At 40.2% G+C, this 26,156-nt stretch overlaps 1 long non-coding RNA gene across 2 annotated transcripts in view; it reads left to right on the top strand.

Moving 5' to 3' along the window:
• LOC137145137 (uncharacterized) overlaps nucleotides 1-23,999 on the top strand; it is a 44,824-nt gene extending 20,825 nt beyond the window's left edge. For both annotated transcript variants that reach the window (XR_010917578.1, XR_010917577.1), the window contains exon 3: nucleotides 23,715-23,999. This is a non-coding gene — a long non-coding RNA (uncharacterized lncRNA). The remainder of the gene's footprint in view (nucleotides 1-23,714) is intronic.
• The last annotated feature ends 2,157 nt before the right edge of the window (nucleotides 24,000-26,156 follow it).

Raw genomic sequence — 26,156 nt, 5'->3', positions numbered from 1 at the left:
ACAAAATTGTATGTAGGGGATTTTTTTTGGTTGATTCTTTGTCTAGTTCAGCCGCTGATGTCAATATAGAATGTTTGTAGTTCACCTTTACTATTGTTTAATATGGAAACTGGAGTATCTATTCTTTACTGTTTGATGTTCAAATCACCACTTTAAGAATAGTCCTGATTTATGATATAGGGTAAAGCTACACACAGTGATCTTTGAACTTGAAGTGTGAGATGGGCCCAAATTGCAAAGTCAGGGCTCAGTTTTACCACTCAAAGCTTTGAGCAGGTGCGGAAGCAGAGTTTTTGCTGGTGAACAACCATCTGAAATAAATGTTTTTATATTTTAATAATACATCTTTTACTACAAAATTAAATACAAAACCAGAAGTTAATACCATTGTTAACAACAATGTATGCACAAGCTACTATATCTGAGCATGACTATCAGTGTTTTCATTACTGACTCTGAATGGTCACTTGAAAAACTAGGTTTCAGCTTCAGGACACATTTAAAACCAATTTTAGTTACTTAACTTTAAAATGGAGGCACTACATTTTTTTATGTAACTTAAAAAAAATCACTAGTCATGTGTTGGTTTATGATCTTTTTAGGAATGCGTATTACTCAGAAATGGTGATTGTTATTATAGTTTTGAAAAAAGGAAAAAGGAGTTAAGGGCCATGTTCTTGCCCCTCAGCCATTGGATGCGTTAGAGTGATGCACAGGAGCACCCTTAGGGTGGGCTTCCAGTGGCTTTTTGTGTGAAGAAGGTACAGTGCACACAGAGACACAGGTCCTCACTGCTGCCATGTGTGAGTGTCTCCCTCACCTCCAGCAGTTCTCAGGTCTGGTCTACACTGCCAGTGAAATTCGGTGGCAGTCGACAGGAATTATGCGAGCTATGCAGAGTAGCTTGCGTAACTCCCGTCAACTTCATAACTTCCGTTTAGTGCACCGTCTCCTCTGCACAGCGCAGATGAGAAATGCGTACCCATTAATGCAGTGCTACGCTTTTTGGGGAGGTGGTTTTGTTAGATTGACCTCCAGATCAGAAACAGAAGACTGAGTCAAATTGAAATTAAAGTAGAAACAACAATCTTATATCCCTTTTTTCTCTCTGTTGAGTGTTGGACTTTGTCCCTTATTTACTGTAGCCCTGCATGTTGTCCTGCCTGGACCATGGGTAAAATGGCACTGGTTTCATCACTTCTAAATAGAAGAGATACTAGTTAATCTCTGGTAGCGTGCATGTTCCACTATAATGCATGGCGTGCATTATTAATTATTTTAGCACACGTAAAAGTTAGATAGAAGGATGTGACCCCTGCGCTAAACAGGGATGAGTATAACGTAGTGTATGAGCATTTTAATGTATCCATGTCAATATGAGATGGACAGGTGAGCAATTGCTCAATGTGCATGAACAAGTGTGGGGTTTTGTACACTCAAATGAAAATACCTGAAGATTCTGTGGATACATTAATGGAGACCAGTTGAAAATTAGCCTATGCTATGTAATATCTACCAGTCGCCCACTGAGCTAATAATCTTAATGTAATGATAGCAATGACTTAAAACCCCTACTGTAGGGCAAGTTAATCAAAGACAAGCAGTCCTCAGATTGACTTGCCCTATTTTTGTGCATTTGTCAGAACCCTAACATTTTTCAAGATACTGATTTGTGTCATTCTTCTTGATCTTTTGATGACAATAGTGTATAAAATATTTAAAAAGAAAAATTCTAATATTATAGTGGATCAAATTGTGTCAAAGTAGTAAGAGTTCACCACGAAACTCACCCTTAATATGCCAATTTCTGCAGAGACATTTACAATTTCTCTGGAAGAGCTATAGCAATTCTATTCATTGTCTTGTGTCTAATACACAGCATGTTATAAAAAAGTGTTATGAAAATTAGCTAGTGCACACACTGCAGCTCCTTTCCCAATGTAAATAACTAAGCCATTTAAATTACACACACACACACAAACCAAAAAAGATCTAATACCCAATAAGCTGTATTTTAATTAGAAGAGTGCTAACAAGCCTCTAAAACCAGCCAATACTGTAGTTTGGTTTTAACTCAGAAATTCTAGGCTTTTATGAATTCATGTCAGACCCTTAGGGGTACATTTTCAAAGCAGAGCACAGGATTTTAGCCATGCAAATCCCATTAAAGTCAGTGGGAGATATGGTTAAAACCCACGCAAATGCTTTGGAAATGACATACCCCTTAATATTCTCTAAACACAGTTTTGGCCTGTGAATTTCCTTGCTTTCAGTTTTTACAACTGCATTCAAAAGGAAACAAATTGTGCCATGGAAATGTGGGAATCTCAACAGCATAGAGACTTATGGCTCCAAAGGAGCAGTTCTGGTCTATCATATGTTAGTATGAGCTAAATATGTATTCTTGTTGGGTTTTTTTTTTAAATTCTTGTATTTATTCAACAGATCACATGAACTCTGAACAGTGATCTAATGATCTTACTACATATTTAGGTATGCTAACTGATTTTGAAAATGTACATTCCAATTCTCCAGCAGATTATAATGTCTCAGGTCTAGTCATTGTAGTGAGTATTGCGAAGAAAGGGCCATAATGATTCTTTTAAGACTTGTGTTTTAAGACTTGAAGGTTGTAAATAGCAACTAATAAAGGACATATTTAATGCAGCGTCATCTTCTTTAGATTCAGTATCTTGCTTTGGAGTAGTGCAAAGGATATACGTCAACTATCAGGTGGAAGATCCTCACAAACAATGTTAAAATCTGACCATAAAGCCGCTAAGTGACACTTGCTGGGAGAGTCGCATTGACAGTGTAAGGCCAAGGTACCAAGTGACTGAGGTTTATGATGTTCTGATGGAACTGGTGCAGTTGAATAAAGAGGAGGCTGGAATCCGACACAAGGTGCAAAGTGTGGCAAACCAGATCACTGACTTCAAATTTCTGATTTCAGTTGTGGTTTGGCACGATATCCTGTTCCAGGTAAACATTGTAAGCAATGCATTACAAACTCAGTCAGTGGACATCATGACCTCTACTATTTTGGTGAGAAGCTGCCTTGATTTCATTGTGGCCTACCGAGTTAACAGATTTGATGATGCCATCACTGCTGCTAAAGAAATGGTGGAAAACTTAGGAGTTGAGCTTGTCTTCGAGGAAACTTATTCATCAGAAGAAGAGACAGTTTTGTTACGAGGGCAGAGATGAGGTGATGGGAAACTTGGAAGAAAAATTCAAGAGGGAGGTGGGTTTTTTTTTTTTTTGATAGCTAGTTGACATTGCTCATGTGTCCATCAAAAAACAGTTTGGACAAATGAAGCACCATGAAAAGACCTGTTTTTTTTGTATGACCTTAGTAAGCTGCTGGAGGACAGAAAAATACTCTTGAACAATTGTATGGACCTTCACCAGATGCTGACATATGGGGAATGTTCAGACATCAATGATAAAGACCTCTGTGTTGAATTGGACAATATCAGTAACATTTTGCCACATGGGAAGCACTTTCCACTCCATGTTCTTGAATTCATTCATGATGCAGAGCTGAAGGACACTTTTCCTAATGTGTGGATAGCATTTAGGATTCTTCTCACTCTGCCCATCACAGTCGTGAGCAGTGACCACAGCTTTTTGAAGCTCAGGCTCATTAAAACATCTCTTCAATCGACAATGGCTAACAAGCGACTGACATTGCTTGCTATTTTATCATTTGAAGATGCCATTGGCTAATCTTTGGATCTCTGATGCTGTGCTTCAGTTCACGAAGGGCAAAGGTGAGAAGTGATATTTTGAACTAAAGAACTAGGGTTAACATTTTAAGGCTTTCACCTACTGTAACACTATTTAATACTGGTCCACCCAATGTTGGTGCACAGTTCAATTTCTTGATGCTAGTAAATTTCAATTATTCTTAAAATTAAAAATTTCTAAGCTTAGAGGAAACACATTTTTTTTAATTTGCTTATATATGGCATGAATAAATACATATTTACAGATCCTAGTGTGTGAAATTATTATCTTATATGACAGGGATAAATCATGCATGCAAATTGTGCATCAAAGTCGTGAAGTGGGCTACAAATGAAAAAAACCAAGGTATTCAAAAGTTTAACAAATGGAGGGTGAGTGCTCAAGATGCTCCTTGACTGGGGAGCCATTTGGTTTAAGGCAGCGCTGACAGTGAGAATACATGACAGAGAGCAGGGGCTCCCACTGTTGGCTGCCTGGGGCTGAGAGTGGATTGACAGTGGCCACCCGGGGCTGACACCAGGGGCTTCCGTTCTGTCTCGAGGCAGCCAGGGCTCCCACTGTCAGCCCTGTGCACGGCGGGGCTTCCGCTGTCAAAATTGCAGTGGAAGCCTAATATTGAGGAATCTGCAATATTGCAAGTTAAGCAGGTCCTTAGTCACAACAGTTTTTCATATCAATCCAGTGCTTCCCTGGGTGATATGCTACCCTCTTCCATGTAGTGTGAAAGGTACCAAATATACTAGAAAAGTCCCAAATCCACAGTGGGGTAAGAGTAGCAGTTGGTCAGCAAGGATTTTAGCCATGCAAATACTCCCTGGCCTTCAGACTCTGCATTGTAGGGAGTCCATGAAATCCTAATTGTGTTATATGGACTTTGTTCTTCAAATGCATGGCAAAGGCACAGACAAGGAAAGAAGGAGCCAGGGATCATTTGCTCTCCACCTGTACTTCCTGCTCTTAAACAGGAATCAACAATGTAGTCTGACTATGACAACAAGAGGGGGTTAATCCACTAATGTAGCATATTTCCTAAGAATGTACTGTAAATATGGGAATTCAAGAAAATATTGTATATGGTGTGTTTTTTTTAAAAGGTTATTTAAACTAGTGATGAGCATATCTGGTCCTTTATGTATATTCAGTGTGCAGTCAGTCAAACATACACTTTTGGTTCTGAAGGCAATTCAGTACTAAAAGTAATAGGGGAGATGTGAATTTGCTAGCTCTCTGTTCCAGCGCCTGTAGGACACAAAACACAGATGAATTGTACTGAGTGTGTGTGTGTATCTCAAGTCTAAACTTGCAGCCCAAATCTGACCACTATCAAACTTTAAGGGGTGGCTGTATGTTTAAAATCTGAATTCCCCATTCAAATATTGTGATTATAACATATTTCTATAAGAGCTGAGTTGGAACCTTTCTTCATAGGTAACTGAGTCTTGGTAGTGTCCAAAATCTGGACCCAAACCTGTGTCCAAATTTAATATTTCTGGACACACTCTAATTTGCCTCTATATCTCTAATTTGTTTTTTATTTGACATTACTATTATTGCCCTTAATAGAACAAACACATCCCAGTCTTATAAGAATCAAGGTGGCTGTTAATTTATAATTTAAAGCAGGGTCCTAATAATGAGCATTCATATCAAGATCCAGATTGGATTTAGGCAAGGACATCAGGCCAGAATAGGGCTAAGGTTCCAGTTCAGATTTCATGATGCTGAAATCTCCCAAGTTGTTCTTACAGGATTTTGGCCCAAAACTGAGAAAGTCTCATCAGATCAACCACTATTCAGAGACTTCAGTTTAAATCAAGCCAGAACTGAAAATAGTCCCCATCTGGTTAAGGATCCTGAAACTATATAGGGAGGGCTTATATTCAGGGATTCAAATGCACCCTCCCTACCCAAATTTCAAAGTTTTGAGAAATCTGGTTTTGGCCCATCTCTAATTATATCCCAACACAAAATACCAAATTCTTATACAATAAGAGCATTACTAACTCTGAATATTGCTTACTCTGACCTGGATTAAGTTTTATAATCAATACATAACATAATGGGACATTCTGTGGATGATCTCAAAAGAAAAAGGGGAGTTATTATTGACAGACATCATTCTAATAATGAATGAGGGCTCATAATGGTGTGTTTGTATCTTCACTAGGTGGAGCTCTAGGATGGCTGTTCAAAGCATCGTATTCAGTCTCTTGCCATTGTCTGATGAAGACAAATTTTCTTTGTTTGAAAATTTACAAATCATCAATGAAAATGCTACTTGTAAAAGTTTAAGGAATTAGCAAAGGGTTGGCACAATAACTCTGTTTTCAGACTGGCGACTGTGTGGGCATCCACATTGTTCCATGCTCAGTCCTACCAATTACTTTCCTACATACTAATAATTTGATTATTTGTGAGTTAAATGATGCCCTCCTTCCAATGATATAGCAGCTTACAAGACTTGGCTGTGTTAACTGCAAATCATTCCTTCTACAATTGTCTTAATCAGGGGTTGTTTTCAATATTGAATCTTTCACTTCTGCTGATGTATTAAAATCCTTTCCTTGTGGGATTTTTGTTGTGGTTTTGGCAATGCTTATAAATAAATATTTCTAATTATTTTACCTAATACTGTAATTTGGTATTTAGTCTTAAAAAATATTTAAAAAAAAAAAAAAATAACTGTACGGCAATATAATTTGCTGTGCAATTGTTGGGAAATGTCTCAGCAACTGAGAGAACACATTGATTTATTTTTCTGATTTACTTAATTCTGGAAGGAAGTTATGTTTCTCCAAATCACCAGGCAATTCCATCATACTGATTTTAGATTTTCAATTTTTTTCCAGTTTGTTCTTACTAAATCAGTTAGGGAAAGAATAAATAAAATGAGTGCTTTTTCCCCCCCTAGCATGTTCCTTTACTTTTTTCTACACTCTAATGACATTTGGCAGGCTCAACTGTGTAATGCTTGACTGGTTTTATTGTTGTCTGCTCCCAGTGGGGAATAGTTGACACTGCTCTCTGTTTTCAATTGATATCCATTTTCAACAACATTGCTTTCTATTAGATTCCTGCACAGTTTGTGCCAGCCAAACCGAATATTTACCATGTTGACCTCAAAGACTCAAATCAACAAACACTAAAATAAGTAAAATATGCTTTTACTATCTAATGTTTTCAAATGTCCCTTTTAAATTATTATTTTTATTATTTTTACAATGGATTAATTTCAGATTAAGGAATATGGTGTTGCTACTTTTGGCAATCTACATTTATTTTGTGAGCCTTAAAGATAACTGCATTAGGTGTTTGCTGTATCTGCATTTCAATAGCTTACTATTTAAGTGATCACTTTTCAGAAATACGATACATGTGTTCATAATGATTCTGATTCTCGCACCCTTAGGTTGAGTAGTACCTTATTCCTTGACTAGAACGATTAGTTTCAGATGGATTGCTTATGGAAGAAAGTACTTTGGTTTGATCATATAATTCCCCATTTTGAGTTGCATCAGTGGCTTCCTATCTAATAGTATATTGGATTTAAACTTCTACATAGTTTAAATCATTTTTACATTTTAAAGCTCTATATAATTCTGTCCTTCCCGCCCTCCTCTGTCAAGTTTTGTGTTTCACTGAAGGGCCATTTGTGCAGTGCAGCATCCCAGGGCTAGGCATAGGGGAATCTGGGGAGAGTAGGGGGACCTAGACCCTCCTACACCATCAGTTCCCAGCCTAGGGCTCTGGAAGTGGGATAGCATGAGATGATGCTCACCTTCCCCTGGGCCACTTCCTACCATGCCTGATGCCTCAGTTTGCGGTGTGGATGTCATTGTTATAGCCCCTTTGCTTCAAGCCCCAGAGTCTCAGGACTGATGCAGGCACACTGATATCCTGCACAGAGTTGTTCCTACCTCTTGGGTAATGTATAAAAGGTGATGGGGTGGAGGGGGAGACTCACAACTGGACCTCTTCAATAAGGGCTGCTTCTTCTGTTGTTGTAGGGCACTGTTTCTGTCCTCCCACTTGCATGGGCTGCTGGAGCTCTTTTATACTGATCCTTTTCCCAGGAGCATGCTTGGCAGGACTTGAATGGTTGAGCTTTCTTGTCCCAGTACTGCTCAAATCCTTCCCTGCCCCTTCTTTAGCGTGGGGTGTGTAAATCTCATCACACAGAATCATAGAAATGTAGGACTGGAAAGGACCTCATTAGGTCTTCTAGTCCACTCCCCTGTGCTTGAACAGGACTAAGAATTATCTAGACCACCCCTGGCAGGTATTTGTCCAACCTGTTCTTAAAAATATGCAATAATGGCGATTCCACATCTTCCTTAAGTTATTTGTTCTAGTGTTTAATTACCCTTTCCTAATGTCTAACCTAAATCTCCCTTGCTGCAATTTAAACACATTACTTCTTGTCCCATCCTCATTGGTTAAGAAGAACAATTTATCACCCTTCTCTTTATAACAACCTTTTACGTACTTGAAGGCTGTTATGTCCTCACTTCTCTTCACCATATTAAAGAAATCCAATTTTTTCAATCTTTAATCACAAATCATGTTTTCTAGGCCTTTAATCATTTTTGTGGTTCTCAGTGGGACCTTTTTCATTTTGTCTACATCTCTCCTGAAGTGAGGTACCCACTACTGGACACAATACTTCAGTTAAGGCCTTATCAGCGTTGAGTTGAGTGTAAGAATTACTACTGGTGTCTTGCTTACAACATTCCTGCAAATACATCCCAGAATGATGTTCGCTTTTTCTGCAGCCACATTACATTATTGACTCATTTAATTTGTGATCCATTATAATGCCCAGCCCCTTTTCTTCAGTGCTCTGCCCTAGGCAGTCATTTCCCATTTGTATAATTGATTATTCCTTCCTAAGCATAGTATTTCACATTTGTCCATATTGAATTTCATCCTATTTATTTCAGACCCTTTCCCCAGTTTGTCAAGATCATTTTGAATTCTAATCCTGTCCTCTAAAGTGCTTGCAACCACTGTCAGTTGGGTATCATCTGCAAACTTTTAAAGTTACTCTTTCCGCCATTATCCAAATAATTCACAAAGATATTGAATAGAATTGGACCCAGGACAGATCCCTGCATGACCCCACTTGACAGCTTGATTGTGAACCATCAACTACTCTGAGTATGGTTTTCCAAGCACTTGTGCATTTACCTTTATTGTAGGTTTCTCTGGGCTGTATATCTCTAGTTTATTTATGAGAAGGTCATGTGAGGAAAGTATAAAAAGCCTTAATAAGTTGAGATATATCACATCTACTGCTTCCCCTTCATCCCAGGCCTTGTTTTTTTGTCAAAGAAGAGTGTTAGTGACATTATGCTGCAATTTCTTTCTACTCTATCAATTATCCTAACCTTGTCTACCCATTTGTCAGATTTTCAGTCAATTCCATGCCTTCTTTCTCACTGTCCCCTGTGTATGGTACATTCTTCCTGAACTCATCCACAAATCTTTGTCCCTATTTAAGTTCCTCTTAAAGATCCAATTGTACAGTGTTACCTATGGTGAATCTTGTTGTTTTGTAAATACTGTGGTGAGGGCAGCCTGTTCTGCCCTTCCGTGGGTCCTGCGCCCTTTTAGGCTATGCTGGTAGTATGGCCGGGTGGGAGGAGGGGGCAGGGGTGTGAGGAGTAGCCTCAAACTGCTTAGTCCATGAGCTACTACCTTCCCTGGGTCACCTGTCCTTGGCCCCACTGCTCGTGGTCCCCTTCCTGGAACTGGAGCAAGAGCCCTCCCTCAGACCTCTGATTCCTGGCTGTGCCAGGACGGGCTTCCCCTTGACTCTTGTACCTTCTGGGTTGTGGTAGTAACAGCAACCGCTCCAAGCACTGTAGCTTAGCTTAGCTTAGCTTAGCTTAGCTTAGCTTAGTTTAGCTTAGCTTAGCCGCGCCACTCCTTCTCTTAACCCCTTTCAGCTACTCCCATCAGCCTGACAGGGAGGCTTTTAACTGCTGGGGCAAACTCCTTAAATTAGCCTCAGCTGGCCTAATTGGCCTAACTGCCCTGGAGTAACCCCAGCTGAATCACCCAGGGAACAAGGATTTGTAGATCCTGGGGCTAATATATATACTCTCCACTACTCTTCTATAGCTATCAAGTCTGGCCCTGTCACAATACATTATAGGGGGTGTTGGTAGCAACCCCTATATTTGGGTAGCCTAATGCTTTCCATTATAAAAGATGTCTTCTTTTGAGAAGCTCTAACATTTCTGTTGTTTGCAGCAGGACTTTGAAATGCATTTTGAAGCACTTGGAGGAGAGGAAGATGATCAGGAACAGTCAGCATGGATTCACCAAGGGCAAGTCATGTCTGACCAACCTGATTGTCTTCTATGATGAGATCACAGGCTCTGTGGATGTGGGGAAAGCGGTGGTCATGGTATACCTTGACTTTAGCAAAGCTTTTGATATGGTCTCCCACAGTATTCTTGCCAGCAAGTTAAAGAAGTATGGGTTGGATGAATGGACTATAAGATGGACAGAAAGCTGGCTAGATCACTGGGCTGAATGGGTAGTGATCAATGACTCAATGTCTAGTTGGCAAACAGGAACAAGCAGAGTGCTCCAGGGATGGTGCTGGGGCTGGTTTTGTTCAACATCTTCTTTAATGATCTGGAGGATGGTGTGGATCGCATCCTTGGCAGGTTTGCAGATATAACTAAGCTGGGGGGAGTGGAAGTTACACTGGAAGGTAGGGATAGGATACAGAGTGACCTAGACAAATTGGAGGATTGGGCTAAAAGAAATCTGATGAGGTTCAGCAAGGACAAATGCAGAGTCCTGTACTTGGGACAGAAGAATCCCATACGCTGCTACAGACTAGGGACCGACTGGCTAAGCAGCAGTTCTGCAGAAAAGGACCTGGGAGTTACAGTGGACAAGAAGTTGGTTATGAGTCAACAGTGTGCCCTTGTTGTCAAGAAAGCTAATGGCATATTGGGCTACATTAGTAAGAGCATTACCAGCAGATTGAGGGAAGTGATTATCCTTCTCTATTCGACACTAGTGAGATCACATTGTGGAATACTGTGTCCAGTTTTGAGCCCCCCACTACAGAGAGAATGTGGATAATTTGGAGAGAGTCCAACAGAGAGCAACGAAAATGATTAGGGGGGATGTGGCACATGACTTATGAGGAGAGGCTGAGAGAACTGTGCTCATTTAATCTGCAGAAGAGAAGGGTGAGGGGGGGATTTGATAGCAGCCTTCAACTACCCAAAGGGGGTGGTTCCAGGGAGAATGGAATTAGGCTGTTCTCAGTAGTGACAGATGACAAAACAAAGATAAATGGTCTCAAGTTGCAGTAGAGGAGGTCTAGGTTGGATATTAGAAAAATATTTTTCAATAGGAGGGTGGTGAAGCACTGGAATGCGTTACCTAGTGAAGTTATAGAATCTCCATCCTTAGAGGTTTTTAAGGCCTGGCTTGACAAAGCCCTGGCTGGTATAATTTAATTGGGGTTGGCCCTTCTATCAGTGGGGGATTGGACTAAATGACCTCCTGAGATTCCTATCAACCCTAATTTTCTATGATTCTATGAAATTCAGCAGGGAGAAAGCCCTCAGACTATGTAAGTGTCTCTTTTTTTTCCTTTTTTTTTTCTTTTTTTTCTTGTCCTATGAAATGCCATACAGGTTTGACTGAGATATAAACGTTAAAAATCACTATTTCTTGTCTCTTACTAAGGTTCATATAAAAATTGGCCAAAATAACTGAACATGAACATTCTGAAAGGCCATGTTTGTGTCACCACCAAAGCAGCAGCATATACTGTACTGGGTGCCCAAGAAGCAGACAACTTCTATGAGAGGGAAGGGAGGGAGAACTGGGCTGGGCTTCCCTGCTAACTGCCCCTGGACTAAGGAGATGACCCCAATAACCTATCCTCTGGGGGCACCACATGGAGAAGTCATTTGCCTCCACTTCCTCTCCAGGAGCAAGAGGGGAAAGAGTGAGAGCTGGGTGGGGTTCCCCTGAAGACTTTCCAAACCCATGACTTGACCATGGGGACCCATTTCCCTGCCTGGGATAAGAACCTTTTCCTGCTGCCAGATGATGCAGGCAGTCCTTCAAGCTGGGCTGCAGCACTGAAGGTTAAGGATTCAGATTTCGCCAATGATGCATGACGGGGATTATGTTATAGATGCACGTAATAGAATTTGTTTTTAACCTTCCTTCTTTAAAAAAGCAATATCTCTAGGAAATTACATGCAAAACACCTATTTTAAATGAATGTTACTTAAGTTATGAATTCAAGCTCTCAAAAGTTAGGAAATTACAGAATTTAGGTTACCAGTGCAAAGTTAATTTGTCCCCCTTTGTGTGTATGCATTAGGGTGTGTATGGTCTTCAATTATTTGATCACATACTATTTGTTTCATAGGACCTCCATCTCATTCAGTGCGCAGGATGCTCACTGAATTGGTTGTTAATCAATATTTTGTTTTTCCTCATCAGTCAATGTGTGGCCCCAGGCCTTTTTTTACCAAATGCCACCCAAAACCTGAACTTAATACAGAAATATTAATTTCCTCATCGGCTTTTCTTTTGCTCACATCACCTTGAGTGTTTTACTGTTGTTAAAGGATTTTTTAAATATTTGATTCTTCTCAAGCCAGATGCATGCTATCTTTTCCTTCTGTGATATTTTTTAACCACTTCCACAGATAGGCCTGGCCTTCTGCATATTGCCTGGGATTTGTGTGGATCCCTGGGATCCACATTCTGGGAGCAGATTCTGTTCTGAAGACGCAAAGCCAACTCTTTCACAACAGAATGGTAAGGAAGGAACTCTGGGAGGGAATTCTACCGTTACCCAGGGTTTTCAGAACTCAAAGGAGTGGTAATTTAACTGTTTCTCTCCAGATGGTGTTGGGAATAAGTCAATGGGAACACATCACTTCTGTCTGATAAATAATTGATAGAAATAAGTGCTCTTATCTAAAACTACTATTTATTAGACTTAAGCACACACAGACATGAACAATAGATTTAGAACATCACAAATAATTACCTAAAATTGGAGATGGTATTGAGTAATTAACAGCAGGTCAATGGCGGTCGCTTCCCCACCGGGGAGTAAGGTGTCAGGAAAAAGTCTCTCAGGATAGCTTCAGAGAACTGCTCCAAAGTACACTCTGTTATCTAGTCCTTTTATAACTAGCTTTTATAAAACACATAGTTCATATTGACTTTTGCTGGATTATCACTTCTCCTAATTTCAATAAACTACTTACCAATAAAACATTCCTAACAATCTTAGCCTAAAAATCTTAAAATAAGCTTCTGTATTAAAGGCGCCCAAACTCAAGGTCTCCATCCACTTATTTTCATTCAGTCTCATAATTTGTTGACTCTTTTCTCCCCTCCTCCCATTTTGATTAGCAGAAACTGCAAACCTGCAGCTAGTATTTTAACTTTCCTCCAAAAGCCCTGCTTGTACAAATTAACCCCTAACTGTGTTGTTCTATTTTATTAATTAATGACTGCTGAATGCACACAATATGGCTGCAATTAGCTTGATCAAATTCTGGGGTAACACACCCCTCATTTCCGCAGTAACACTACTGGGAATGTCTTCTGCCAGACCCTGTCCTGCATGTTTTACCATGATTTGGGATGAGCCAAGTCATTCATTGTTATTTGTATTTATGGTTTGTATTACTATAGCTCCCACAGTGTTCTAGGCACTTTCTTGATGTGACACAATCTCTACCTCAAAAAGCTCACTATCTAAGAAGACAAACAACATACAAAAGGTGAGGAAAAGGGATAAAGCATACAGGGTAAAAATTTCAAAAACATCTATGTCACTTAGGTGTGTTTGAAAATTTTACCTACAATCCTTTTTAAATTTTAAAAAAAGATTAGTTATCCCCAATGGCCCAGCACAAATCAAATACTGGTTGCAAGTTTCTTGTAGGATAGCACCCCTGTAGACTGGTGTGTACATGTCTAAGTGGTGTGGTGGAAGAAAGAATAAAGGTGGTTGTGAGAGAAAAGCAGACTTATAGATTGTCGAGGCTGGTGTTTTTAGTGTAACATAGTGGGTGACAGAATGAGAGAAGAAGGGATATGTAAAGAGGAGCGGAGTTGTAAAGCATCTTGAATGTGCAAACAAGAAGCTGAATAGGGTGAAAAACAGGGAACCAATGGAAGAATTCAAAGGGGAGGGAGTGACATAGCCACTGAGGTGTGCAAGGAACATGGTGTTAGAGGACCCCAGAGAAGAGAAATCTGAAGTAGTCAAGATGGGAGATAATTAGGGCCTAGAATTTTTATATATATATATATATATATATATATATATATATAAATCCTAGAAATTGCCAAGGGGAAGGAGAGAAAAAGAAAAATCTCCAATCCCAATCACCATGTTGGCTTGTTTGGGAAATAATACAGTATTTATGAATCCAGTTCATCCCATTTTGACATTCTCAGAACTACACTTTTCAATTTTCCATTTTTAGATGATATTTTGTTTTGATTTTTTTATTTTGTATTATATTATTAATATAAAAATGTCAATATCAAAATGAAATGTTTCAGCATTGTCAAAACAAAATATTTCAATCAATTCATGGAGAATTTCAAAATTTTGAGGGTTTTCATTCCAATTCAAAACCAAACGAAATCTCAAAAGTCATAGTGAAAAGGATTTTTTGTCCACTGGCCATCTCTGTAATTCATCATTAGCAATGAAATTCATCCCTGTGTGAATGGGCCAGCAAAAGACCTATGTACCCCTTAAATTCCAGTCTTTTCAGGGCTTAAGTGGGAATTAAATGGTATATCAGTCTTGGGCTGGGCCTTGGCATAGAGGTGATTTTTTCTTTACCATGAGACCCTTCAAAAGGAAATGGTTTATCAGAGCAACAAATATTCCAAGGAGCCCTCCACCACCTGTGAAATACAGAATACCTTGTAAAAGAAAGAGAGACAGACACATATTACAAGGATAAGCTAATGTTGCCTGGGAGTTGGTCATATTTGGTGGGATATGATTGCCCAGAAGATAATTATGTTTGAAATTTTTTTGTTGTCTTTGTTTTGAGAGAGAATCCAGAATAATGGAGATTTGTTTTTGTTTTTTCTAGATTAGTCTGATAACTGGACAATGTTGAGTTACCAAAGCAGAAAGAACTAACTATAAAATGACTCCACAAAAATAACTAAATACTTAAAATATCATATAAGTAGCATGAAAATAGCTATAAGGGGAGATTTTTAATTACCAGTGTAGATTTCATTATATGAAGTGGGGAAGAAAATAAAGTTAGCGGCATGTTTGTGGATCTGGTGCAAGATTGCTTTTTAGTTTTCTTAACTAAATACATGCATCAATTGAAAGAAACCAGAACATAGTAGATTAGACAAAGTATGATTGAAGACATGTAGGCAGGGGGTAAGTTGGGAAGCATTGATCACAATCTCATTAGGTCTGAGATTGCAGCAAAAATGAATTCTAAATGAGGAAACGGAGAAGAAAAAAGATGTTGGAGTCAGAATGTGTTTCTCCTGAGAATGTGCTATATGCAACGTAAAAGTCAAGTGGAGTAAGGAGCTGGGAGTGAGGGAGTAGAAAATGCAAAGAACTGAACCCCAGAGAAAGAGGAGTGTGTGTGGAAGGCTTTTCTCTTAGTGAGTAATGCACTCAGAAAAGAAAAGGCCTCTGCATTATATGCATAAATAATGACTTTCATAGAGTGGATGAAGAAAAAGAAAAAAGCAATTTGATGGACAAGTAAAATATCAGAAAAGGAAAAAAAATTATACAAAGAGCTATAATTTAAAACGAAAGGAGGGTGAACAATAACTAAAGCAGTAAGTTAAATAAAAATAGCAAGGGAAATCAAAGAGACTAGGAATATGCAAACAAGCTGATAGTACAGACAATTCGAGGCTAATAAGAGAGTGGGGAGGAGAGTGGCAGGTAAGGGGTTGAATGAGTTTTTTGCTACAGTATTCATTTAACAAGATGAAGGTCACATCCTAGAAAGTGGGATGCGTTTTTCTAGATGGGGAAAGTGAAATGTCATCAGACTTTATGGTTATGCCACAGCAGATAGTAGAACTCTTACAAATTCTGACAAGTCACCGGGCCTTGATGATTTAGGAGGACTCATAATTCTGAAGGAGCAAATGGAATAGGAAAAATCAGTGGTAGAGATTTAGGAATTCTACAAAGAAGCATGACATTTTCTTAACTGTATCCTTCCATACCTAGTGCGCCAGCTATGAAATTTTAAATTTTCTTCTGAAAAGGCTGGTGGGTGGAAGAAAAGAGATGAGGATATTAAACCTACACCATCTAGATGCTACAGTGACTTGCTGTATTAAGGCCACAATCCAGCAAAACACTTACAGACATGCTTAACTTTAAACATGTGAGTAACCCCATTGAAGTCAATAAGACTGCTCGTGCTTAAAATTAAGCACTGTTGCAAGGATCATGCTGGATCAGGGCATAACTGCAAAATAGTTATTCTTAGTAAATTATAAATTACAATTCTTTGCTAGGTCTGCAAGTGTTGTGTGACTGAGTTGTAGCGTTATAACATAATGGTGTGGTGAGACTACAACCAAAATAATCACAGATGTTATAGTTAGTCTTGGCAGAATTCAATTTTTATTTTTTATAATTTCAATGGATATCAATGTTTGTTTTAAGCATTTTTTTTTTTTACATTTTTATCAATTTAAATTTTCATAGATGCAGGAAATTATGGAGGTGGTCAGAGAATAGGGAGGGTCAGACAGTTATTTAATGACAATATATGTTGAGATTCAAAAAGTGAAAGCTTTACAACTGTTAAAACACAATTGTCAAATTTGTCACATGTCAAAATATACAAAGTAAATATCTTTAAATCAGATTCTAATAAGTGTTCAAGTAACATGCTTTTCACTTTTCCTATCTGTAAATTTTTATCATCATCGATGGAAATATCGTAGGTTTGTGTGTGTACATTGAAATCAACATTTAGTGACACAAATCTAAGCCTGGTTACAGTATTTTAGAGTTGGTCAGAAAGGCCTGAAAATGAAACAAAATTTTGTAAAAAATTGGAAAATTTCAACCAGCTCTATAGTCCATCCTTCCCTCCCCAAAAGTAAAAAGTTATTGAAATGGAAGTAACATCATCAGATAAGATTAGCTCGAGCTGACAGGTATATTTTAGAATAATTTAAGACTAAGAATAAATCTCGCAACAAAATATATAGGCTTGGCAGAATTAGATTCTTTTTTAAAATAATTTTGATGGACAATATCAGTTGATTTTTAAGCAGTTTTTTATTTTTATCTGTTTAAATGTTCACAGATGCACGAAATTTTATGTTTTTTTGGATTTTTTTTAGATTTGTATTGGTTTAGATTTATACAGTTTATGGGAAATTGAAGGTGGAGTCAGACACAAGGGGGTATCAGACAATACTTATTTAATACAGTAAATGTAGGGATTCAAAAAGTTAAAGCTTTATAAGTTAAAACACAAATTGTCAAAATTGTCACGTCAACATATACAAAGTAAATATCCTTAAATCAAATGTTAATAAGTTCTCAAGCAGCATTTTTCTTAGTATACTATCTGTAAATTTGGTTTATTACTGATGGAAATATTTTTTTTCCTTGATTTGTATGGGTACAGTGAAATCACTGTTTACTAACATTTAACCTTTGAAGCCTAAAAATATAAAATCCTGAAAGGGAAAAGGTGGTACACAGTCATAATTCATACATAAATGCTCTGGTTCTTCAGTTTTAGAGCAGAAACCACATTATATAAGCCCAACAATTGACATTTGCCCTTTAAAAAACAAAAGAAGACTGTAAATATTTTGACTAAAAGCTGTATCATTTGATTAAAAGGATTTGGACTATTTAAGTTGGAGAGGGGATTTGATAGAGGTTTGGCTTTACCGCTACCATTCATTATTTTACAATCAGGCACTCATACTATAACAGGGGAAATCTGATAAAATTGAAAAGCAACAAATGTAAAATGAATGGGGATTTTTTTTAATGCAAAATGTAACTGGAACTCAAAGTTACAGGATTTTACTGAGCCCCGAATTGCTTAATATAAATTCTTTTAAAAAATGTAATTTAACATCTACCTAAATAAGAAAAATATCTTCAGGTATATTAGTGCAGGTTTGAAATGACAATGGCTGTCAATCTTCTTGCATTTATCTGGCTATAAAATGATCACCAAGTGCAGTCAAAAGCTCCTAGTATAGTGTTGCACAGGTAGAAGAATCACATCATTCTCTAAAGCATTCCAGGCTGGCTATTCTTAAAGTCAGAATATTGGTCTAGATCAGTGATTCTGAACCTATTTGCCATTGTGGGCCACAAAATCATATGCAGCCCACAGTGTGTTATGTGGGCGACATCCAATGTTACCTGTGTGGCCCTGAGGATGTCACATGGGCTGCAGCTGTGTGTGGCCAGTGGACTGCAGATTGAGAACTATTAGTCTAGATGAATCATTGTTCTGTTCAATTCTGGCCTGGTCTACACTGTGAAGTTAGGTCAACTGAAGCTGCCTTCCATTGACCACATTAATATCTGTGTCTCCACTGCCAGGTCCGTTCTGCTGACCTAACTCACTGGAAACATTGATTTAATAAATCCACCTCTGCGAAAGGCATAACACTAAAATTGAAGTGGATGGGTCGAATGAGAGGCAGCGTAAGCGGAGCATTGCGTAAATCGACATAATTGATCTCCAGGAGGTGTCCCACAATGATCTGCTATGACTGCTCTGGATATTGTTTTTAACTCTGGTGCACCGCGGCAACATGCATAGAAAAAAGACCCTCCCCTGGTCAAGCCCTGCGAAATTTTGAATTCCCATTTTCTGTTTGGTCAGCATGGAGAGCTCGCCAGCACAACTGATCATGGTGACTGAATGTCCCAAATGTGCTCCAGCTTGGAGTAGACCTGAGGTGTTGGATCTCATAGGTCTGTGGGGAGAAGAGTCTGTTCAGACACAGCTCTGATCCAGCAGAAGAAATGTTGATATCTATGAAAAGATATCGTGGGGCATGTTGGAGAAGGGGAACAACATACCTCGGGGGAATCTGAGTCCCGAGACAATGGTGATGAGACTGTGGATGAGGAAGAGGAGAATGAGGGGCAGGCGAGTGAGGTATCCATTCTCCCTGGCAGCCAGCAGTTGTTTTTAACCCTGGAGCAGTCCACATCATTTCTGTAGCGGGAGAGGGGGGGAGTCGGGTCCAAAACTGGACACAGTACTCCAAATGAGGCCTCACCTGTGCTGAATAGAGGTGAATAATTACTTCCCTTGATCTGCTGGCAATGCTCCTACTAATGCAGCCCAATATACTGTTAGTCTTCTTGGCAATAAGGGCACACTGTTGACTCATAACCAGCTTCTTGTCCACTGTAATGCTCAGGTCCTTTTCTGCAGAACAGTTGCTTAGGCAGTCAGTCCCCAGTCTGTAGTAGTGCATGGGATTCTTCAGCTAAGTGCAGGACTCTGCACTTCTTCTTGTTGAACCTCATCTGATTTCTTTTGGCCCAATCCTCTAATTTGTCTAGGTCACTCTGTATCTTATCCCTGCCGTCTAACACATCTACCACTCTCCCTTGCTTAGTTTCATCTGCAAACTAGGTGAGGGTGCAATCTACCCCATCCTCCAGATCATTGATGAAGATGTTGAACAAAACTGGCCCCAGCACCGACCCCTGGGGCACTCCGCTTGTTACCAGCAGCCAACTAGACATCAAGCCGTTGATCACTACCCATTGAGCCCGATGATCTAGCTAGCTTTATATCCATCATATAGTCCATTCATCCAACCCATTCTTCTTTAACTTGCTGATAACTGTACTGTGGGAGACCACATCAAAAACTTTGTTAAAGTCAAGGTATATCACGTCCACCGCTTTCCCACATCCACAGAGCCAATCAGGTTGGTCAGACGTGACTTGCCCTTGGTGAGTCCATGCTGACTGTTCCTGATCACCTTCCTCTCTTCCAAGTGCCTCAAAATGGATTCCTTGAGGACCTGCTCCATGATTTTTCTGGAGACTGAGGTGAGGCTGACCGGTCTGTAGTTCTCTGGATCCTACTTCTTCCCTTTTTTTGTCTTTTTCCAATCATCTGGGACCTCCCCCAATCACCATGAGTTTTCAAATGTAATGGCCAATGTCTCTAATCATGCACGGATGCATTGGATCTGGCCCCATGGACTTGTGCATGTCCAGCCTTTCTAAATGGTCCTGAAACCATTCTTTCAGCACTGAGGGCTGCTCACCACCTCCCCATTCTGTTCTGACTAGTGCAGTAGTCTGGGAGCTGACCTTGTCTGTGAGGACAGGTAAAAAAAAAAAGTATTATTGAGTACTTCAGCTTTTTCCACATAGTTTGTCACTAGGTTGCCTTTCCCATTCTGTAAGGGACCCACACTTTCCATGACCTCCTTCTTGTTACTAACATACCTGTGGAAACTCTTCTTGTTACCCTTTACGTCCCTTGCTAGATGCAACTCCAATTGTGCTTTGGCTTTCCTGATTTCACTCCTGTATGCTCAAGCAGTATTTTTATACTCCTTCTTAGTCATTCAACCAAGCTTCCACTTGTAAGCTTCCTTTTTGTGTTTAAGTTTACCAAAGACTTCTTTGCTAGGCCAAACTGGTCGCCTACCATATTTGCAATTCTTTCTGCACATCAAGATGGTTTGTTCCTGTACCCTCAGGAAGGTTTCTTGGACTCCTTTCCCTCACATATTAGTCTCCCAGGGGATCCTGCCCATCAGCTCCCTGAGGGAGTCAATCTGCTTTTCTGAAGTCCAGGGTCCATATTTTGCTGTTCTCCTTTCTTCCTTTAGTCACGATCCTGAACTCAACCATCTGACCATGCCAATGTAGGCCTGGTAGTTATCCTGCTGACAGGAGAGGCTTTGAACTGGGCCTCTTTCCTGTTGGAAGCCAGCAGTCTGGTCCTGTCCAACTGGCTGATATCACTTGCAGGAAAGTATCCCATCTTTGATGACCCCACCTGTGCCCGCTCTTCTGTGGCTGCCCTGCAGAAACTCCAAAAGGGATTGGGCACAGTTGCTTCCCATATAGCTCACTTCCACCATCTCCTATAAAATTGGGACATCTGGTCACCCTAGGAGCAGGAGACAACTTTATCGATGCAAAAGCAGCCCAGGCACTACAGATTCCCTTGTGGCCTGAGCTGTTCCAGACTTGGTAGAAATGATCAGTGGGTCTCTAACCTTCTGGGCCCAAGGCTGTGGAAACTGTTCCTCTGAAGGTTACTATTCAAGTGCATTGAGAGACTCTACAGTTCAGTACCATCCATTTCCCTGCACTCCTGGGTATCTTGTGGCTGGACCTCCACAACCCCCTTATCAGCTGGTGCAAACTAAAAGTTGAATTTCTCTCAGAATTCTGACAGCAGCACTGCTTGACCCCAGGAAATCGGCAGCACGCAATAGCTCTGCAGGGGTTACACACTGTAGTAGCTGGTCTGGCAGAGCTGCCTGCTGATTCTGGTCCTCAACTTCTGTCCAAATACAGCAACTACAAAGATATCTTTAGGGAAAAAAAGCAGATACCTAGCTCCTGAACAGGGACTATAATTGTCCTATAATTGAGCTACAATCCGGAGCAACAGTCTATTTGCACATCTACCTTCAGGAGAAACTAGCCCAAGGCTTTATTCATAAATTCACTTTGCCTGCCTGGACTCCAGTCCTCTACATTTAAAAAAAAAAAAAAAATACACACACAATTGGAGGCTTCCATCCTATCAGGTCCTGAATCAGATCACCATTAGAAACTGGTATCAGTTACCACTAATCCCTGAGGTAATGGACCTGGGTAGATTTTGGGGGGCATACAACCTAATATGTGTTAGAGATGGGGATGAATGGAAGACCGCATTTCAAATGTGTTACAGTCACTTCAAATATCACATGATGCCTTTGGTCTGATAAACTCACCCACGGCCTTCCAACATTTTATTAATGATGTACTCTGGGACATTCTGGAACAATACATACTAGCATACCTGGATGACATACTTATTTTTTTTGGACAACATCAACTACACCAAGCATGTCTGTTCCGTCCTGAAGCAGCTACGCCAATACGGCCTCTGTGCTAAGCTAGAAAAATGAGCCTTTGCCTAGTCCTCTGTAGAATTACTAGGGTTCATCCTATCTCCTGCTGATATCGAAAAGGATTCATGCAAGCTAAAGGAAGTCATCAAGTGGGCAGTATCACGGGATGTTCATGAACTACATTTCATGGGGTTTGCAAACTTCTATCAGTGGTTTACCCTAAGGTTTTACAGAGTGGATTACCCTATTCACTGCTATACTCTGCAAAAATACCAGATTCCCCAGGACTACTAAAGCCTAGCAGGCCTTTGAGCAAGTAAAACTCACATTTATCCCTGCTCCCTTATTGGTCCACTCCAACACCAGGCAAGCCTTCATCATTGACATGGTGAATGGAGTATTGCTATCCAAAAGGCACAGTCCTCCACAATTGCTATATCTGTGTGCCTTTTATTTTAGGAAACTCACATCCACAGAGCAAAATTACAGCATTTTGGACAAAGAATTCTTGGCAATTAAGACAGTCTTTAAAGTGCATTGCCACTCTCTAGAAGGCACTCTGTACCCTGTCCAGCTGTACACCAATCATAAGAACCTTGAATATCTGCATAGGCCCTTAAACAATGACAACTTTGGTGATCCTTATTTTTTTCAAACTTTAATTTCATAATCTCCTATTGTACAGTAATCAAAAAGAGCAAGGACAACACTTTGTGATGGAAAGGCAAATATTACACTGACCTAAAGGATTCAAACTCTAAAACCTCCTGCATCTTCAAGCCTCATAATTTTCCTGGGTGCAGCTCCACCAAGATCTGCTCACCCTCATATGAGCAGCCATAGCCCCTGGGATCCCTCCTGATGAGCAGCAAGCCATAAGTAAGGAACCCCATGACATCCAAGATGGGTAACCTATGTAAAAGAGCATATATGTGATCTCCCGGGCCTCCAAGGACAACAACCCTCCCAGCAGGACATTTTGGTTGCTTTAAAACTCAGTGCCTAGTCTCTCATGTCTGCTGGTGCAGTAGTCTACAGGCACCCAACTTGGGATACCATAAAGGGACCTGACTTTGAGGACAGGTGCTCAGCACTTCGGGGGAGTTATAAAGGAATTCTTCTCTTTCCAGTTTCTCAAAGTGGGTGCCAAAATCACTAGTCACATCTGAAAATGTAGGTCTATATCTATAGTAGTGAACAATGTAGTTTTTTGCCACTAATTAGGAGACAGCAAAATGATTGTAACTTGTAGTAAATAAGGCATCCTGACTAGTTCATTGTGTAGTAATAAATGAACGGTCACCTCTACATCATGGTCTCACTTAAAGTTCCAAGTCTGCATGAGCTTTTACAGCCTCAAGCCACATACCACCACCACCACACAAGAATTTTTTTCTTTGTGATTAAGCACATTAACACATACCAATTCTTACATAAAACTTCCTGGAGAAAGTTGTAGAACATCTGCATCCTAATCTTTTTTTTAAATTGTTATTATATTAAATTACAAAAACCTGCCACAATATCCTTGAAATTTGAGCTTGTTTTACTCTAAGTACAGACACTGAACTTGAACGTCTAAGATTGTTGATATTTTATTTTTTACAATTAAACCTTTATTCTGTTACACCACTCATTGACTTCAGCAGGCAGAGTAATAATATGGAAGAATCTGCAGGACAGTAGTGGTGTACTCAGTAATGGGATATTTTTACTCACCATTCTAGGCATGAAATATACAAACATGCAGTACTTTTTAACCACTGTTTTCAGTAGAAAGGCAAAGGGAACATGTACACTTTAAACTGGAATAATTCCTTTTTTTCCAGGCTAGCTGCAATTCAGAAAACAACACTCTAACCTTCCCCCCTACTGCTGCTCCAATGCACACAAACCTGAACTGAAGAAACAACCCCTTCCTGCTGGTGTGAGATAATTCAGTCTCCATGATGTCTTAATCTTGGGTCTCCGTTAATCGACTTCTAACTGTGCTGAACTGTGACTGCTAGAGGTTGTGATGTGGATTACAATTTACAAGGTATGGGAATCATTTCACTTAGGTCTTCAAATTAGTCTCGAGCCATGTCTCAGAAATAAAAGGGTTTCTGCGCTTGGCCGACATGACTCCTCGTGCAGATCTTTATTACGGTGTGTCAGAGAAGTCTGTTATTTAGAAACGTACCTGAGGAGATGATGATGTCTTCCTAAGTCATATCCTTCTGGTCTTGCTGTGTCTATCTGCACAGTGCTTAGCTGAAGCGTGATCCTCCCCCTTGGGTCTTGAGGCAGGGTGAGTTCCTTTCCAATGGAAGCAGTAATTGTTCAGATATTGTAGGTCTCCAAGGAAATCTCTTTCTTTGCCTCTATTGTCATTGACAAGCCCGTCATTCATATTATATAGCTACACGGCTTTCACATCAAACAAGGAAGTGAAAACGAAGTCCATTTCTCCTCTGGCAAACTGGTGGAAGTTGTCAGTTTAAAGTATGACAAGAAATATTCAATGATCTTTTCATAGTGAGGTGACTTTAGGGTCATTCCGAAGAGCTATTCAGGTCTTCCGCTCTCTTTACCTTTTGTCTCAGTCATGGGTTTCATTCTATGGAAACTCCAGGAAAAACTGGGCCAGTTTTTGAGCAAAAATGGGCCCATATTTTGAGTGATGCTTTTTGAAGTGTAAGCCATTTGAGAATGTTAATCTTCATAGGTTTTTGATCAGGTAATAGCAATTCTGTTGAGTCTGAAAATAAATCAAAGGTGTGTGAGAGGTGGTAGTAGAGTGGGGATTTATACAAAGGATATTTATTGAGTAAAATGGCAAAAAAAATCACTTCCAATAATATTTACGCCAAAGCAATATGTATCCCAGTGTTATCAAACTTGCACTATAACACAAAACCTTAGCATTTATCTCAGCAGTGTTAGGGTAGAATAACTTCCTAAATGCGCGGAAGGTGTGGGCCAGATGTGCTACTCTGTTACTACAAAGCTGTCTATGGTCACTCTTAGAGTACAAGTTTGATTGAAGGTGGTTATGTATAGATTTTTGGTATCTGTTGGAGATGTAATTAAAAGCCTTATGAAGTTCTGGACTGTATTCTTGACAGTGTTGTGGGTAATGTGAAAGTGGCAAGGAATGGAGGATACTTTTCCATTAACTTATTCCCATGCTTTTCAGGTTTCAGGGTGGGGTGTGTTCTGATTCAACCTGAACTGTCACTAATCTAAGCTGTGTGTGTTTATTTAGAACAAAGACCTCAAAGAAACAGAGTCCAAAAAACTATACTGTCTTCTGACTGCATAGAGTGACATTAGGGACCTTGGTGGATGCAGGTGAACTTCTTGGAGCTCTTTCCCACTGCAAAGAGTAAATGAAGAAAGGAGAAGACTGACACTGGAAGGTTTTGGAATCAGAGTATTGGGATTCCTGTTTGGTGAAAGAAAACTATTTGGATTAGGCAGCTTCCAATTAAGATGACAGGATAGCAACTCCCTAGGTGCAAAACTGGCAAATCTTATTTAAGTCAGTTATAGAGCCATGGAATATGTCGTCCCTCCCTGTCAGTCTGGGAAGGAGGCCACACCCTCTCGCTATGGAGCTTTTTGTGGGGACAAAAGCTCACAAAGGGGGAAATTAGCATTCAAGGGCTCTGGCCCCTCAGGCAGGGAGCTGAGCAGGCAAGCAGCCAATGGGCTTTGGCTCCTCTGGCAGGGATAGAGCAAACAAGCAGTCGATGGCCTCAGGTCAGGCTGGGCAATTACGCAGTCTTGGGGCTCACAAGCAGCGGGCAAGCACCATCCAGTCTCTTGACCTATGATGAGATAGCTGCCACCCCAATGATGGGTTTGGTAGCAGGGGAGGGTTTAGGGGTACCCGGCCCTGGGTTCCAGCCCAGGGCTTTCACAATGGTGGAGTGTTCCACAACTGGGTCAGTGGGGCTCCAACTGAAACGTGCCAATGTAGTATCAGACCATAGCACAATCGGACTATTATCTAGTTCCCTTGGGCTACTTCCTACCTCCCCTCCCTGGAGCACCTGGGCATTGGGATCGTTGTTCATCTCTCCAGGGTAAACAGCAAGGTGTAACCCCAACAGTTCCTCGCTCTCACAGGCAGCAGGTAACTCTGACAGCTACTCCAGATCCTCAGAGCTGCATTGGTCAGGCTTGGGCACCAATGATGGGGGAAGGACGTCCTTCTCCTGGCAGTTCCACCTCAACTGAGCTAGAGGGCTCGCTTTTTATACTTCCTGTGCCTCCTCCCCAGTAGC

Source organism: Emydura macquarii, unplaced genomic scaffold, assembly GCF_026122565.2.
Source record: "Emydura macquarii macquarii isolate MOO-44397 ecotype Brisbane River unplaced genomic scaffold, CSIRO-AGI_Emac_v2 contig_383, whole genome shotgun sequence".
In the NCBI taxonomy this organism is placed as follows: Eukaryota; Metazoa; Chordata; order Testudines; family Chelidae; genus Emydura; species Emydura macquarii.
This window is presented reverse-complemented; position numbering and strand designations above follow the sequence as displayed.